This window comes from Lissotriton helveticus, chromosome 11 (assembly GCF_964261635.1).
Source record: "Lissotriton helveticus chromosome 11, aLisHel1.1, whole genome shotgun sequence".
Lineage (NCBI taxonomy): Eukaryota > Metazoa > Chordata > Amphibia > Caudata > Salamandridae > Lissotriton > Lissotriton helveticus.
In genome coordinates this window covers 489,918,755-489,936,196 of record NC_136072.1, presented here as the reverse complement: position 1 = coordinate 489,936,196, position 17,442 = coordinate 489,918,755, and the positions used below count along the sequence as shown (strand labels likewise).

The 17,442-nt window shown below is 45.4% G+C and overlaps 1 long non-coding RNA gene across 2 annotated transcripts in view; it reads right to left on the bottom strand.

The window, feature by feature from the left end:
* The window catches only part of LOC144791598 (uncharacterized), a 130,686-nt gene extending 114,621 nt beyond the window's left edge, over positions 1–16,065 (bottom strand). For both annotated transcript variants that reach the window (XR_013602435.1, XR_013602434.1), the window contains exon 1: positions 15,970–16,065. This is a non-coding gene — a long non-coding RNA (uncharacterized LOC144791598). The remainder of the gene's footprint in view (positions 1–15,969) is intronic.
* Positions 16,066–17,442: the final 1,377 nt, after the last annotated feature.

Sequence of the window (17,442 nt, the reverse complement as noted above, 5' to 3'; positions counted from 1 at the left end):
CAGCTGATATTTTTATTTCGTCCTATCTGGACGACACAGTCCCAGAATATGCAAATCCTGTTCGCACTCCGCCAGTCCCTGTAAATCAGGTAATTCCTGCTCCTCCAGACACCGGGGTGCCCTTAACAGCCCCCCCGGGTCAGCCCGCCATACAAGTCCAGCCCACGTTACAATTACCGACCCTGCCAGGACGGAAAGCATCAGTTGATGATTCTAGTTTAGGGGCCGCAGGAGGAGGTCTTCCTCAAACTCCGCCGCCATACAAGCGTTTATCAGCACTCGAATTACATGCTCAAGCATCACAGCGTACTCCTAAGAATAATAAGTCTGTTGCAGAGATCAGGCAAACCCTTGGTGAATGTGTTTATGACCCAGTTCCAGGCGAGTTTAATATGGTTTTATATTCCGTACGCGTAAGGAGAGTGACCGAGTATCTAGTCACCCTGCCGAATATGAAAGAAGATCTAGACAGGATATATCGTTTCATCCGTACAGGGGATGACCCACAAAGTATTAGTGATGCCATGTCTCAAAGGAAAGCCGAGATTCAGCGCATGATATTAAAGTTCTTAATTAACTGTCTAATAAGAGAACAAGATTACCCGTCTAAAGACCCGGAAGAAATGAAAACTCTAACAAAGTGGAGTGATAATATAGCTGAGGGTAAGCACAATACCATTAGTGCCATGGAAAGTATGTATAAGAAAATCCGTAGAGAGATAATAAAGATACACGAACAGCGTAAAGCAGCACAAGTAAGCGAGAAAGAAAGTATCTCTGATCCTGAAGAGGAAGAGGATGAGAATACCGCCAGAATAGCGTATGTAGGAAAACCTAGATTTCCAGATCGCCATTTACGCCTAGAACACAAGTCCATTTTCCATCATTCAGCACCAGAACAAGGTTCCCTAGAACAAGTATTCCAAGCTACCGATCACATTCTGAAATCACGAATCGGTTACAGTGAATTAAGTACCATGCATGAACAAGAACTAGTCCGATCAGCAGTCCGATGGATTACTGATTCTACCACTTTTCCAGACGAAATAGTGGCACAAATGTTTCTGAAAATGCCCCCAGCCGAGCAGCGACTGGTGGGTATGTATATGATTCAGCACCTCATTACTCTGTATGAGGGTCAACATTCTGATCCAGGCCCGTTACATGATATCCTGAACGAGTTACTCCAGTACAGATGGAGAGGTCTAGGTACCGATTTAATTAGTGTGATTCTAGAACAGCGCCACAAATATAGAACATTTTTGAACCCGCATTTTGTCCATGTCTCACCCCCAGAAAGTAAATCATTTTACATAGATAGACAGAATCCATTACGAGAAGTCCACCCAGTCAGAGGAGCGGGTGGCGAAATGCAGCGAGTGTTTGTATACACTCCAATCACCAAGATGGAACTTCTAGAGATGAAGAAATTAATTCCCTGTCATGATAAAGATCCAGCAGGGTACCATAGAGAATTAAAAGACATGCTCCGTATGGGAGAATACACGTACCCGGATATAATTAAAATGTTAAAGGTTCTGTTGCCCGCAGGGGTGTATGAAAAGCTCAAAGAGAAAGAATGGGAGGTGGGAGAGAAAAAGATAGATTGGGCAGTCCTAGAAGCAGAAGATAAGATACGTGTACCAGGTACTGGTCTCGGAGATAAATGTAAAGAATTACCAGAATTATTGATTCAAGTTTTACCCAGATTATTAACAACGAAAAAGGAAGACTGGGATGCAATCTCAGCCTGTAAACAGAAACAAGATGAAGATATTAGTGATTTTTATTCTAGGTTTGAAAAATGTTTCAGTATTAACAGTGGCCTCAAGACAAGTAGTGAGTCATATCCTCACCTGTTTGTTACTAAATTAGTCGAGAATTCAAGTCCACAAGTTAAAAACCGAGTTCTGAAAGTCGAAAGTACCTGGCAAGCTAATACCCCGTCTCAGATGCTCCAGATGCTCCAGTATCACCAGAATAGAATCAGAGAAGAACAAGAACACGAAAGAAAACGTATGAAAGATACGAAAATGAAAGTACTAGTTGCACAATCTGTTCCTCAAGACAGTCAAAAGAGGGGTCCAAATCAAGCCAGTCATCCTGCAGCACCCGTTAAAGGGAACTGCAATTATTGTAAACAGCCAGGTCATTTCATAAACGAGTGTACAGTTCTGAAGCACAACATAGCTACTGGTAAGACTAAAGAAAGACCACGTCCGCCTAGACAAGAGCAAGTTTCACAGACTCCTCAGCCACAGAATGCACAACAGACAGTTACAGTACCGCAGCCTATCGCTGCAACACAGCACGTTACATCGCAGATGTACCAGTATGCACAGTCTGAGTATCCAGAGTACCAGCAGTATTCATGAAACAGCCTAGAGAGGGAGGTAGGCTTGCCTCTCATCGAGATACCTGTAGATCAAGAAGGTCCCTATGTTCACAGTCAAGTATTAGGGAAAGACAGAAAGTTTTTGATTGATACAGGGGCAAGTAGGACCACAATTAGTCACGCCGAAGTTCCAGGGGCACCGCTCTCAGGCTCAAGAAATGTTTCCCTTGGATTTTCAGGAAAACCTATCGTAAATGAGATCTCAAAGCCAGTTACTTTAGAAGTAGGTCCATTGTCCCGTACTACTGATCTGTTACTTACTAAGTCATGTCCAGAAAATCTATTAGGCATTAAAACACTGAAAGAGTTAGGTGCAGTTATATGCTGTTCCCCAGAGGGAATACGATTGTTCCTACGTAACTTTAAGGGTCACTATGTATTACGAGATTTTGATTCAAGACTGTCTAATGTTCCACAGCATTTATGGGCGCAAGGTCCAACTGATGTAGGTTATATGCAAATCACACCCTATCGTGTGACTCTCAAACCAGGTGTAGTGTTACCACGAATCAGACAGTATAGATTGCCACCTGAGGCTGTAGCAGCCTTATCCAAAATTATAGACGAGCTCATGGCTCAAGGAGTAGTTGTAGAAACTGACTCCAATGTATGTAACTCTCCGATCATTCCAGTCATGAAACGTACTGATCCAAATGCACCCCCAGTATATCGATTAGTGATCGACCTACGAGAGCTTAATAAATGTATTATTCCGCAGTACCCAGTTGTCCCAGATATCTCTTCCCTATTGACAGCCATTGATGCCGAAGCCATGTTCTTTACTGTAATCGATCTTAAGAACGCATTTTTTAGTGTTCCGATTCATCCAGACAGCCAGTTTCTTTTCGGATTTTGTTTAAATGGAAGGAGCTATATGTTTACACGAGCTCCTCAAGGTTTCACAGAAAGCCCTAGTATTTACAGCCAAGCACTAAAGAGACAACTTGACAACATTCATATGCCAACTGACACTGCCCTGCTCCAGTATGTCGATGATCTATTGATCACAGCCCGTTCTGAACGTGACTGCGAGCGAGCGTCACTGACGGTTCTGTATTTCCTAGCCGAGATGGGGCACAAGGTGTCCCCTTCGAAGCTTCAATTCTGTGTCCAGCAAGTGGTCTACTTAGGACACTTACTGTCCAAGAGGGGCAGGCAGTTGACACCAGACCGTATCCAGTTGATAGCGAGTCTTCCTCAGCCCAGAACCCAGAAGGAGGTACGTGCTTTTATTGGCCTTACTTCTTATTGTAGACAATGGATTCCACAGTATGCATTTCTAGCCAAGCCACTGATACAGTTAACGACACAGGAGGCAGCCGCAATGACTGTCCTCCCTTGGACATCTGAACATACACTTAGTTTCAACAAGTTAAAGAAAGCTTTATGTCAAGCTCCAGTCCTAGCTACACCGAACTACAGTAAGCCTTTTACACTTTTCGTCACTGAACGCGAAGGTACAGCATTATCTGTTCTCACACAAGATCAAGCAGGACAGTACAAGCCGTGTGCTTACTTTTCTAGCACACTAGATCCGGTCGCCCAGGCTTTGCCTGCGTGCCTCAAGTCAGTTGCAGCCACAGCACTAGCTATCAGACAAAGTGATTCCATAGTTTTAGGACACTCCCTGACAGTACAAGTTCCACACTCCGTGGAAGTTCTTTTAAATAGAACACAAACACAGCACTTGACAATTGCACGTCTAACAGGTTATGAATTGACACTGTTTCAGCCACACATAGAAATCAGACGCTGCAACGTCCTGAATCCTGCTACACTGTTACCATCAGTTAATCCAAATTCTGCCACACACGACTGTGTGGAAGTAGTCAACATTACGACAAAACCAAGACAAGACCTGACAGACATTCCGTTACCAGATCCCGACCTGACACTTTATGTGGATGGTTCATGTATGAGGACTAGTACAGGAGATTTAGTTGCCGCATATGCAGTGACTACTGACACTGAGGTTATTGAGACACACCGCATTGACACTCTGTCCGCTCAAGCAGCAGAGCTAGTTGCTCTGACACAAGCCTGCATACACGCCAAGAACCTGAAAGTTAATGTTTACACAGATTCACGCTACGCATTTGGAGTCGTACACGACTTCGGAGTGCTCTGGCAGGAGAGAGGTTTCATGACTTCTCATGGGACCAAGATTCAGCATGGTCTCCTTATTCAAGCTCTGTTAGATGCCATACATTTACCGACCTCCATTGCTATTATGAAATGCAAAGCACATACGAAAGTTACTGACATTATTTCCCAGGGTAATGATCTAGCAGATCGCACAGCCAAGCTTACAGCACAGACTCTAGACATTCAAGTTAATCCGACACAGACACATACTCCAGATCCGACTACATGTATGACAGTTAAGGACCCTACACAAGATGTCATAGATATCCAGTTACATGCTACTCCCGATGAAATGAAGAAATGGTCCGAACAAGGAGGGGTCCAGACAGATCAAGGATGGGTGACGAAGGGAAGAACCACATGGTTTCTCCCCGACTCTATGGTTCAAGTCATTATTAATACCGCACATAGTCCAGCACACTTAGGAGAAAAAGCAATGTTAGACAGTATCCAGAACATTTGGTTCAACAAGCATTTACGAGCTGCAGCCAAGCAGAAAGTCCGTACCTGTATGATATGTTGTCAGTTTAATCCAGGTAAAAGTGTCCCGGTGGAACAAGGTGGATTCCAGCCCCCTGACCACCCTTTTGAGGTCCTCCAGATGGATTATATTCAGATGGAGCGATGTCGAGGTTTCAAGTATGTCCTTGTAGTTGTATGCGCTTTGTCCAGATGGACAGAAGCATATCCAGTCCCAGATTACACAGCCGCGACCACTGCCAAGCAGTTGGTTCGTGAGTTTTTCCCTCGATATGGACTCCCTAGAGTCGTATATTCTGATAACGGCCAACCATTCTCCTCAGAGTTAATGAAGCACGTTTCCCTGTTGTTAGGGTACCAGTGGAAGTTTCATTGTGTACGCCATCCTGAAGCAGCCGGTCTCGTTGAGAGACATAATCAGACTCTGAAAATCCGAATTGCTAAAATATGTAAAGACAAGGGTGTGGACTGGCTAGTAGCTCTGCCAGTTGCTTTGTTTTATATGCGCATGGTCGCACATTCCAGATCAGGTCTGTCCCCGTATGAGGTCGTATTCGGCCGCCCCCCTAACATGTGGGGTACTCCTAGACCCCGAAGTATTACTGATGTTTCATGTAATATGCTGACAGATTACCTAGCTTCCTTGATGTCTGCCCTCAACTCATGTCGTTCACAGGTTGCCGCCGCATTTCCAGACAATACCGAGGTGGCACCGCATGAAATCGTTCCAGGTTCGATGGTACTCGTGCGGAACTTCGACAGATCAAGTCCGCTGGAGCCACGTTGGAAGGAGCCCCGTCAGGTCCTCCTCACCACCCGTACAGCCGTGAAATTGGAAGGACGCCGCGGCTGGGTGCATCTTTCGCACGTCAAGAAATTCTACGGATTAAAACCGGTCTCTAAGAACATTTCCCAGGATATCAAGACTTGTCAAAACATTGTTCCTAAGGACTGTCCCGCAAATGACATTGATACAACCCCTCCCTTGGTAGAGAAAACTCCGCAGCAGGAGTATAAGCAAAAACTCCGGTCTAGTAAAATAAGTCAGTCAGTTTGATTGTATAAGTCCTCCCCTAGGTGAAACGGTTAGACTGTTTCTGACATGTATAAAATAGACCCCCATAGTGAGAGAGTTAGTCAAAACTCAATTCGATGTATCATTTTTCTAAGTTTCATATTATTTCTCAGCCTTTTGATTTCCTGCACCAGTTACGCATTTTACCTGTGTTTTCCAGTTCCTCATGTAAATAAGCATTCTAATGTTACAGTAGAGCACACGTTTAGTGATCTGCCTCCTCATGAATATTCATACCGCCTCGCGATGCGTAACAATACATTTATCCGCATGTTACATTATTCACACCAGACCAGCAATGCCACTAATTGTTGGGTGTGTGGTCGACTCCCCCCTTTCCAGACACCGAAGGGAGTTCTGCCACTCTTTCCTTATCCTTTTTCCCATAATGGTTCGTGTGGAGCATGGTCCACATTAACGTCATCCTCGACAGATATGTCCTTTCTTAACAGCACATGTTTCCCAGACAAGAAAGGTCTTCCCCACAGAACAGGTTTAGACCTAGAAAATGAAGTGTACAATTTAGGTAATTATTCGTCGAATTTCATGGTCCTGAATGTTCAGTCTGATACTACTCCAGATTCTATGGATTCACCTGCTATTTCAGTATTACCAGTCAAAGGCGAATTATGTGTTCGTAGTTATGGTTCTGTACACGTAGGACATAGTGATTGTACTACTATTATCAAGTATAGTGACAGTGGGAAATCTATTTTTAAAGCTTCACGTCATTCTTATTTCGTTTGTGGTCAAACTGCATATGTTCGTCTGCCCCTCGATTGGGAGGGAACCTGTTACATTGCCTTCCTACTGCCACCTGTTTTTCTAGCACCACCTGACTACCATAGGAATTCCTACCTAGTACACACTAGACACAAGAGAAACCTCCCGATTGTCGATTATACTGAGACTGCTGCAGAGCAATTCATTGACATTGATAAAGGTGTTTTCCCTTATTTAGGCACAGTTGTAAATAGTAAGCTAATTCGTAGGTTAACAAGAACCCTTGAAGCTGTAGTAGATGAGACTGCCTCCGCTCTAGGTAACTTAACCGAAGAGCAATCCTTTATGAGAATTGTTGTGCTCCAGAATCGTCTCGTCCTTGACGTCATACTGGCCGATAGGGGCGGGGCCTGTAGAGTCCTCGGATCCAGTTGCTGCATTTTCATTCCAAATAACGCGCCGTCTGTTTATTCAGCTATAACCAGACTTCATAAAATTGCCCATCTGTTACACCAAGATCCAGGCACCTGGACATGGTCCGGTTGGTTCTGGAATATAATTTCTGCCTGGGGATGGAAAGTCCTGTCTTTTCTAGGTATTGCAGTAGCGATCATATTCAGCTGCTGCCTCTGTATACAATGTGGCCCTGCGATTTGCGGCAAGTGTGCTACCTCTTGTATTCCTAGTCTCAAGCCCCGTTCTAAATCTCGTTCCAAGACAATTCGAGATGAACAAATGATACTGTATGAAATGATAGATGGTATCATGAATATTGATGTTTCCTGATGGAAACGTAGTGACAAGGAGGGAATGTGGAAAAGTAAATTTTGTCATGTTCTGTGTCCCTACGAGTCATCCATCATATGTTATGTGTGCATGACCAATATGCATATGTTATTCCCCATGTCCGATTCAAGACGCAATTATAGTTGTGTCCACCTCTGATATGCCATTTCCTAGTCCTCATGAGTAATATGAGTGTCAGGCCTATGTAAAGTTATGTTGCCACGTTTCTTAGTGTGCACGTTATTTCATTATAAAGTCCCCGTTTCTAGGCCTCAACAGGGCCCGGACATCAGATTCAGCCCCTGTCTCCTGAAGCCTCGCTGAGGAGCGATACAGCCCCCACCTGTATCCTCGACCCTTCACTTACTTCCTGCCTCGCAGTGCCCGGTGCAGCTTGGCTCTGCCTCCGAGTCTGCCAAGACTATGTTATGATTCCAGCTATCAGTTTAGTCCTCCTTCTCTGCATTCCTAAGCTACTGAACTGCATCAATAGTTTCCGTCATTGTCTAGCCTATTCGGCTCCATGTAAGAGAAATACTGGATTTAATGGTCATTTAATATTCTTCATCACGTACTACATGTAGAATAAATGCATGCTCTAGCCTTAGAGTCAGTTAGCTTCTCCCCTCATGACTTCTAGTTTATATCAACATGTTCCCTAAACATTAGATACCAGATAGGGTCTAGGTACATGTCGCTCCGACCCTCCAGACTTTAGTCTCTGCTCCTAGCACAGAGTTCATAGCCCCCAGCTTCTCCTAGTAACACGTCATTGTCAGTTTGCGCGCACCATTAGGTTAGAGGTCCCGGCTCCTTAGGTAGCCCCCTCCAATGTTTCCGCCCATTTCATGACATATTCTATTACGTTTGCATCACATGTCTATGTATACGCCCTGTTACACCTCCTTTGTACCGTTATCTTTCGCGACTGCTACACGTCACACCTACTGCTCCACCCACTGCTACGCCCATTGCAATGTAATGCTATGTGTTTGCGTTATGTATATATGCTCATGTAATGTTATTAAATGTTAGAGCTAGCCATTCCAGATCCGGTCCCCGGCAGCTGCCGGGCCATGCTAGTCCTTGCCATTCTGTTCCTATGCAGGTTGTCCTGTCCCTGTCCTTTATGCTGTAATAAACCTGCAAAACTCCCACTACCTCGAATCTTGACTCTTATTTTATTGAGCTATCTGTTATTTATTCATTCATTCAAAAATAGATCCGGTATTATTTATTTATATACCACACGTCGGTGACCTGTATCTGTACTTACCTGTTCCTGGATTGGCCGTCCCATCACTAGAACCTACCTAGAGGAAACCGAAATACAGAGTTGAGGTTTTGCAGCACCCAAGCTTTCCAGCAGGAGCAGAAGTGCAACTGTGAGTGTGAGTAGCGATCCCCCTTCTGTTCATTCGTGACTTGCAATTTTACCAGGATTGGCAGGGTTACCAAAGTGACTGTTATTGGACAAACTAATTGATAATCTATTCCAGCTTGTTGACAGGCCATTGACGACTCATGAACACATGCTTAACCTAACTATCCTTGAGTTCCTGAATGTCCCCCTAGACCTTTTGCTTCTTGCTTGACACAACTGGACATGAGTTATTGGATGCATGGTTTGATTGTGTTTTTTCTGTTTGTGTTTTTTAAAAAGATATAATATTTTATTTAGTGTGACCTAAATCCTGAACTAGGTTGCCAGTAAGGTGTTCGATGGTTGACATTAGAAAATTGGGCAAAGTAATGGAAAATGCAGGGGAGACCGGATTCTCTCAGAGTCTAGTACAAATATTGTGCTCTAAAATAGTAAAGAAGAAAGAATTGGTTCTTAAGCCTGACCGCTTAAGATTGACAAAGAACACAATTATGAAATATTGAACAAATATAGTGAATAATGGTGAGATGGAAAATGAAACGGCCCCTCTACAAAGACAAATTAGAGACCAGTCAGGAGTGTCTGTTTTAAAGCAGCCCAGCCAGGTGAAACAGGTTAGTCCAGGTATTACAAAGGGACCAAGGGTGGGAGTGCAGGTAGAAGTGTGTGCATAAGTACACTGTGACAAGCTTAGCATCACATGTTGGGCAATAAAGGATTTATTCACGCAGGTTGCCAAAAATATAGAAATAAGGTTAGAACAGGGGTCAGACCAGGGGATAGATGCAATGTCCCAGGATGCCTGTAAGGTGTTCTCTATAGATGATGAGGTGGGCTATAAGGACTATGATGAATATAATGTGGTAATCAATATGTTGACTTTAACAGGCCTGAATGAGGGATTAAATGAGGATTTAGCGGGCCATTATGAGATGCCACTTTGCTCTATGCTTTCAGAGAACATTCAACAATGGGAAAGATCCTCATGCCCTACAAAAATGAAAGTGGAAGGCTTAAATCCGCCACTGAGGGAGAAACTTATAAATGTGAGTGAGAATGAGACGGAAGAGGTGGCTGAGGAGTTCCCACAAGATAACAGTACACAAGGCCTACAAGAGGGTGAGATACCAATTAGCACCAAATGGCTGTAGTCTTTGAGTAACACTCTAGAATCTATAGCCCTGTTGCTGGCGAGACTCGTCAATGACATTGATCACATCAGAGATACTAATATGTTAAAATTGCCCCATCTCATTAATCTTGAGGCCGGAAACCAAGTGGTGAATAATGAAAGGTTTAAGATTAGATAGTGTACTTTAAAATACCCCTCACACACCAAAAGGACCCTTGGTGTCGTGCTACGCCCTACGACTACGCGGGAGCACTTTTTTCAATGACTATGCGTGGTGTGTGTGAGGGTTTGATGTGAGTGAGTGGTGGGGTTATGGGTGAGTGATAAGTTAAAAAATGCCTGGCTCGTGGGGTGGACTAAAAAATCTTTAATAGGCCCCCGGGCTGGTATTGTTAAAAAAGTGAAGTACGACATGTCTATGTAGTATTATGTACATCACCACTTGTGTGCATCGACATGTTTCGGAGATCAACTCCTTCTTCAGGACGGGTTGCACAAATCCCCACCTTACTCACGTTTCACTATGTAAAAAAGTGGTTGATATTTAAAAAATAGTGAAAATGATATGCAGGCTACAATGTACCTACAGCGGAAAATCAAAAATAAATTGAGAAGAGAAGGAGTCCATATGGACAGATGTGTCACAGCTCACTAAAGTGGTAAGGCTACAACATTTTGTAAAGCATTGGGAAAAAAGATAGGAGCTATGAAAAAAACCTTATTACAGACCTCTATAGGCATTAATACAAAGGTGTTGCAGAATGCAACAAATAGTTGCCTGAATGTCAGGAAGTTAAGAATAGTGGAGGAGAAGCTAATCCCGTCAGTAAAGATGGGACATTTATAATAAAGAAGTTAAAGAGTTTGCAGGCCCAGGGACCGGATGGATTGTCAGCAGACATATAGAAAATGAATCATGACTCTTGGGCACAAGTATTGATACCACTGTTCATTAATATAGCTCACTCAAATAGAATCTCAGATTCCTGGGAGGCGAGTATTTGTTTACCAATATTTAAAAAAAGGGTCCAGGAAAATGCCTGCTAAATATTGAATGGAATTAATTATTGTGGAGAAGTGTGTCTCAATGGTTAGAGCGGCAGACCCTGATGCAGAGGTCTGGCCCGGGACCAGGGTTCACTTCCCGCCTCGGCGGGTCTTGGGCTCAATTTCCTCGGACCTGATAATTCTCGCCTCGGTGCATATTCTAATCATGGGTCCCACTCTGCAACTCTGGGCAATAGCTTGCTTAATCTCCACAACAGCCCCAACAGTGCTGGGATGCCTGGCTTCACCTTGGGGGTGCCCAGGAGTGGGCATTTCACAGGGAAAAGCCAGGAAGGGTTCCACAGAGGTATGCGAACAGCGCCAAGACACCTCAGGGTATAAGTACGCTATACAAGTACGAATTCATTTCATAACCCTCCTGAATATACCCAGTAAAATCTATGCAAAACATCTGCTGCAGGTTTTAGTAACATGGGCCGAGAAAGAATATATCCTCCCAGAAGTCCAACTGGGGTTCAGAAGGAACCTTTCAATTATTAATGGCTATTTTGCATTAAAACTGTTAGAAGGTGATTATGGTACAATACAAAATGGAGCAATATATGTAGCGTAGATGGACCTATCATCCACTTTTGTTACGATCAACCGAGGTAAACTTTGCAGAAAATGTATTATTTGAATATACCACCGGGCTTACTGAAGCCGATTATACAATTACACAAGGGTTCATGGGCCCAAGTTGAACTGGGAAGCAATGGAGCCTTAACAACGGACAATCTACACCCCAAATGGGTTACAGCAAGGTTGTATTTAGCCCCATTGCTTTTTTCCTTATATATCTCAGATATCCTGGTGAACTTGAGTTCCATACATACATTTCCCCCTAGATTAGGAGTGGAACAGATCCAGGCAATATTTTATGCGGACAATACTATCTTATTAGATCATACACCATTACGCCTTCAGAAGCAGCTCAACGCTTTTACATCATATCGTCAGGTTAATTATTTAGTAATAAATATCGCAAAACGAAAGTAATGATATTTTCAAAGTCAAGGATTAAACGAGGCAACCTAAAATGGTGGATTAGAACCAATAAATCAGAGGTTGTTAAAGAATATATGCCCCAAAACTGGTCCCAGGAGGCTTGTTTCCGGTCCAGGGAGGACCTGGTTTGGCAGTTCAGGCTGGACTGTTCCCATGAGAAACAGGGTCAAAACTGATTTGCATATGGCTGGGTCCAAACTGGGGTGGCGTGGTGATAAAAAGAACGATGGGATAAACCCAGATCTTCATGACTGGGGGTGAATATTTGCCTTGTTCTGCATTTCATCCATCATTTGTTATTTTTTGCTATATTGCAAATTACAGTCTAAACAGAATGATCGCTCTCAGAGGGGCCATTTGTTCGACATCAGCTACTAAAATCAAGTGAACGTTTATTTTCACAATAAACCATACCACGCTATTATATTATGCCTTTAGTGAGGCCAGAGTCTCTGCTTCGAAGTCTCACTGAACATATTGCAAATTAAAAAAAAAAAAAAGTGCACACAATACCGTCTGTTAGACACGGCATCCTTGGCGTTGTTTCCCCCTATCTTTTTGCCTCTATCTCCTGTATTTTTGATGCTGTGCTGGATTTCGTTTTTGCTGGTTTAGATGCTTTGGGCACTTTGCCACTGCTGTTCAGTGTCAACGTGTAAGTGCTCCCTGTGTAAATTGATATTCTGATTGGTTATCCATGATTGGCATATTTGTGTCACCAAGAAGTGCACTGAGTGTGCCAGGGCTCGTGATAACAAATGTTACTAGTGGGCCTGCAGCACTGATTGTGTCGCCCACATGAGTAGCCCTAAAATGGTGTCTCAGACCTGCCACCGCAGTGCCTGTGTGCAGTCTGTGAACTGCCATGTCCTCTTGGTCAGTGTCCCCACTGACCAGGCCTAACCCTTCCCTTTCTATACACATTGGTCACCCCTATGGAAGGCCCAAGGTACCAACTTGGGCAGGGTGCATTGTATGGGAAAGGTAGAGCATGTACTAGTGCAGGTGACATGCTCTGGTAGTGAATTGCAGCCATTTTCATTTTTCACTATTGTAAGGCTATCTTGCCCCATAGGCTATCATGGGGAATGCTGGCTACAGTGGCTACCAGCATATCTTCCCATAGGAGCAAGATAGGACATAAAAGTCTGGTATCCCTGTACTCAGAATATAATAACACATCTTTTAGGAAAGGTTGTTTTTAAATCCTGTGTTTGAGAACAGCACTTTTAGAAAGTTGCTGTTCTCTTGTCTGACCCTTCTGTGTGCCTTGGCCTGTTTGTGAATTGACTGTCTGGTTTGAGAGTGACCGAGGCTGGGAGCCCGCAGGATGCTGGCTGAGTCAGCCCTAGGCTGAATGACTGCATCTGCATCTTGAGTGGTGGGAGGGGATAGCACCTGGGCCTGAATAGGGCTGTGCCTGCCTTCCACAATGCTGGCTCCACCTCCTGCTGGGCGGCTGACAACCCTGCCCCTCTCCCTAAAAGGAAAGGAGAGGTCAGGAAAACAAAGTGCTCAAGGAATACCCAGAACTGGTTCAGACGGGGCCCAGAGCCATCCTGCACAAAGGGATCAAAGACTTTTAGGGGTATAAGTACAGGACCCCTGACTACAGAAAATTAGATCATCCTGGAATCAAGAAGGAACCTCTGCCAAGGAGAAAGCTGAAACTGAAGAAGGAAGACTGTCCTGCTGTTGCTCTGCTGGACTGACCTGCTGTTGCTTTGCTGCCAAGGAGAGGGGAAGGACTTTGCTTTGTGCTGTGTCCCCTTGCTTGAAGGAATCTCCTAGGGCCTGCGAAGAGCTGGCTCCCTGTTAAGAAGTCCCAGGAACAAAAGGACTTCACCCCCAGCTTCCCTGAACTCTGTGGATAGAGTTCTGTCCTTCCTAGAGTGCTTGGGCCAGTTGTGGTGCCTCTGGAAGTTGTACCTGTGTTGGGAAGCTTGAAATCAAGATTTTAAAGACTTTCTGCAAGTTTTGTCACATCGCTCGCTTGCGGAGCGCATCCCCGTCAGTGTACCCACCCCTACGAAGGCCGAGATCATCGCAGTGCCTGTTTGCCGCTGCCAGAGTAATCGCCTCCTTCGTTTGCGGGGCGCATCAGTCCGGTGCGGGAAGATTACCATAGCTGCGAGTGTCGTCGCAGAGCATGCCGTCACTGGGTGAGATTGTCGCACCGCTTGCTTGCGGACCGCATCACATCGCTGCGAGCATCGTCGCAGAGCCATCGCATCAAGGAGCTGCGAGAAGAAGATCGCCACTGGACTGCGCATCGTCGCCCCGGAGATCGTCGCAGCTCCAAAGATCATCGCATTGTGCCTTTGTGAGCTTCTTCACTACGGAACCTCCGCACCGGAATCCATACAAGGTATCGCATCCCTCCCCGTACAGACCGGAGTCACCGCAACAGGCCCGCTACATCGAGCGGGGTTGTCGCATCGCCTCCCCAAGGTCTCAGGAGTGACGCATCGCTTGTTTTCCACCGCACCAGCTTCTGTTTTGGAGCATTGTCGCATTTAAAGGTACTATTGGCTAAACATGACATAACTGTGAACTCTTCACGCAACTGTGGATTATTTTATTGCAACGTTAAGAACTCTTTCGCAACCATAATCTTGAACTGTGTATGTTGGATTTTTGTCGTTTTAGTCTTGTGTAGCTTAGATTAAACACCTTTATTTTTCTAAACTGTTGTGGAGTCAGTTTGTGGTGTTTTCACTGTGTTACTGTGAGTGTTGGTGCAAATACTTTACACATTGCCTTTGATAAGCCTTGACTGCTCGTACCAAGCTACCCAGAGGGTGAGCAGAGGTTATCTAAGAGTGTTTCCTCCTTCCCCTGACTAGAAGCAAGGGTCTCTATTTGGACCTCTGCCAACTAGAGACCCCCAGTTCTAACACCGTCAATGAACCAGTGTGTTACCTTGTAACTAATGCTGATGGTCAGGGGTGAGAGGCGTAGTCGCCAAATCTGTGAGGTTATTTGAGGAATAGGGGATTCGGCATTCTAATTTATGATAGATCCAACCCCTAACAAGAACAGCAATACAGAAATCACCTTGGCAACCAAAGCTCCAGTCTGCAAAAACAATTACTGCTTTTAAGAGTGTGTGATGATAAGCTAGTTAAAGGTAAATGGCTTATATGCAGTTGGTATTTATATCTTCGCACACTGCTCTTGGATAACTGTGGGCATGCTGTCAGCACCTGTCCTATTTTTTTTTAGCAATCAAGAGTAGGAGACATGTGTGAACCCCTTTAATGTCTTTAGTATTATGAAAGTTTTACTTGTTTGCCAAATCAGTTTTTATCATTGCAATAAATTAGCAAATATGTACACTGTTTTCAGGGGAGGAACAGAGATGCTTTATCACTCTAAACCATGGCTGCAACACTCACCGGCGCTCGGAGGAGGGATGCTCCTCTCATAGGGGTGAAGTATATGTACCAGGGGTGGGCGGTGAACTCCCCTTCACCATCGGAGTTTGCTGAGTTTTGCCACTCTGTGCTCCAATCGGAGTGCGAAGTTTGGCAAAACTCAGTCAACCGCAGACGAGCCAGCGCTGCCGCCCACCCAATCACCAATAAAGGGTGTGCGAGCGCGATCTTACAAAAACACTTTTAAATAATGCCTGTGCTGAGTTATACTTCCAAAATATCTACTGAAAGAACAATCTGTCATTCAGTGAAATACGAAAATGTGCACAAAGCAACACTTGGTATGGAAACGCTCGAAACTTGATTTTAAAAATACCACTGTCTTTTGTGTATTATTTTACTTGTAACTTCACTTACTTCTGGGCACTCTGAATTGTATTCTGCTACATTTCCACGCGCAGCGGATCCTAGCGCTGCTGCGGGTTGAGCTCACCACAGACGCCATTTCGCGCCACGACCTTGGCCACGCCCACTCTAGCGAGGCCACGCCCACTCCGACCTGCCTATTTAAGTCGCGCTGACAGCTAGCACGCCATAGGACGCTGATCACTCCTGAGGCACAGCCGGGAGGAAACGCTCGAAACTTGATTTTAAAAATACCACTGTCTTTTGTGTATTATTTTACTTGTAATTTCACTTACTTCTGGGCACTCTGAATTGTATTTTGCTACATTTCCCCGCGCAGCGGATCCTAGCGCTGCTGAGGGTTGAGCTCACCACAGACGCCATTTCGCGCCACGACCTTGGCCATGCCCACTCTAGCGAGGCCACGCCCACCACACTCTACTTCAATGTGCATCCCCGGACGCGCAGCGGGCGAGCGCAGCGGGCGCGCCGTCAGCGCGCCGAAGGCGCGCCAAAGGTAAGCCCGTCTGCGCCCGTCCGCGCCAGACCTGGCCCAGGGACCAGCCGGGATGGGCACTCTATCTCATATTCGGCTGACTCCCTTAGAGATCTACAACTCCCCGACCTTGCGCCTTCCCCCTCCACCATTAGACGCATCTCTATGACTGGCATTACTTCGTCCGTTCGGCGCCCCTCCAGTCCGGTCACGTCTCCCCCTCAATTTACCAAGAGCAACACTACCATCAGGGTTCTCTATCTAAACACCCGCTCCATGGTCAAACACCACGCTGACATTTACATCCTACTATCCACCGAGAAACCAGACGTTCTTCAGCTCACCGAAACATGGTTGAACGCAGACTCTCTCCCCGACATTCTGGCGGCCCTCCCCCCAGACTATTACATCCTCCGCGCCGATCGGCCAGGAAACCGCTCTGGGGGTGGGGTAGCGGCCATAATCTGCAAACGCCTCAACCTCATCTCTGCTCCGTCTATCTCCCTTCTGGGAGTAGATAATCTCATCTTCAGCCTAAAAACAGATAGCGGGGCTTTGGCACTCCTTCTCCTCTATCGTCCCCCACAAACAATGCCTTCCTTCGCGGCCACTTTGTCTGATCAGCTGATCAACCTTCTTATTTCCAACCCCAGATTCGCCCTTTTCGGCGACCTCAATTTTTGGTTCAATGACCTCAACGCCGGGCCCCAAGCGTTGGAAGTCTTCGAGGCTCACACCAGCCTCAACCCGACTCAACAAATCACAACTGGTTTCAAAGGCATAGTCTGAAGTGTAACTCAGACAAGTCTGAGCTGCTCTTCTTCGGCTGCCAGCCGGATCCGGGCTGGAAGTCATGGTGGCCCTGCGACATGTCTCCACCTGACACGGCAACACTAAAGGCGAAAAATCTGGGCGTCCTGTGTGATGTCGATCTTTCCCTTAGACCCCAGATCATCGGGCTAACGGGGAAGTGTTTTGGCATCTTAAAA